This window comes from Sinocyclocheilus grahami, unplaced genomic scaffold (genome assembly GCF_001515645.1).
Source record: "Sinocyclocheilus grahami isolate Dianchi unplaced genomic scaffold, SAMN03320097.WGS_v1.1 scaffold9936.1, whole genome shotgun sequence".
Taxonomy (NCBI): Eukaryota; Metazoa; Chordata; class Actinopteri; order Cypriniformes; family Cyprinidae; genus Sinocyclocheilus; species Sinocyclocheilus grahami.
The window spans coordinates 23,926-25,190 of record NW_015512939.1 but is presented as its reverse complement, the minus strand read 5'-3'; the positions used below and the strand labels follow the sequence as shown (position 1 = coordinate 25,190).

Sequence of the window (1,265 nt, the reverse complement as noted above, 5' to 3'; positions counted from 1 at the left end):
TTAAGGGGGTCTGAATACTTTCCGTACCCACTGTATGTATTCATTGTTGATGAGCTCACCAAGCAAACGTCAACTAGGTTGTTATGGCAATTAATAAATTAATAAATAAATACTAACAGCCTTCCCTCCTCACAGGTTTAAAAAATACGCTTTTAAGAAATTTCTACTTTGCACATTTTCCCCCCAAGGTATTTTGATATTAATGTGTACACTTTTATAACTTTTCTTATAACAAACAATCACTGCCCATTACCATCAGGCCAAGCATACTGTCAAGTTCAACTTCTTGTTGCTTTTACTAATTCACACTTAACTGAATGCTAGTGAAGTTACTGTGTTAGTCTAAGCCTTATCCATGTTTTTCTCCAAAATTTAAAAAGTGTCGTTTTTAAAATCCAGTGAAGGTTTATCAAGGTTTCTTTATTCATGAACAATGTGTGAACACTGTTTGAAGGTGGTTAATTTTTGTTTTTTAAAACTGGCACTAATTGAAGAATCACCCAAAACCCCACCTTATCAATGGTGAACACTGTTGGTATATTGTGACACAAGAGGGAGCTATCACTTCTTTTAATTAGCCAAATGAGTACATTTATTGTCCACTTTCAAATTTCAAAATGCCAAAAAAACAACCACCTAATCAACCTGTCCAATATATTGGTCGACAACTAATGACTGTAGAGAAACATCTGAGCTTCTTACCTGCTGAATGCAGAACTTGCGGATGGTATAGTCAACCAGAACCATCATGTCCTCCACTGACACGCGGATATTTCCGTAGGTCCAGCATCCCTGGTCGGGCCAGTACTGAGCACATTTACACTGCGGAAATGAAGCACAATCTATCATAATCATCATTGCCACAGTGATCATGCATCTTTATTAATGGCCATCCTCCTCAAAGTTTCACTCTAAATCCATTATGTGAGACCACGATAAGAGCTGAGGCTGTGAAATCAAAGATCAGCTTACTTCTCCTTTGACACTAGGCTACATCTAATAGATTTCGTGTGGCATTTACCTCTTTCCTCTCTTTCAGATTGGTTACCATGACGATGGTGGCAGTGTTCTGTTCCCAGATCATCCTCCAGAAGTCATTGACCGTTTCCTCTTTTGGTCCTGCAATTAACAATCTTAACTTTAGCTTTTTGTTGATTAATAAATGCAAAAGTATTTATGTATTTATAAAAGCAATTAATTAAAGCCATTTTTACCTTGTGCAGCAATAAATTTGTTTTTCTCCTGGTATCCCTGAAAAAAAAAAA

General features: G+C 36.6%; 1 pseudogene; it reads right to left on the bottom strand.

Moving 5' to 3' along the window:
- Positions 1–702: 702 nt before the first annotated feature.
- The window catches only part of LOC107578373 (receptor-type tyrosine-protein phosphatase alpha-like), a 5,497-nt pseudogene continuing 4,934 nt past the window's right edge, over positions 703–1,265 (bottom strand).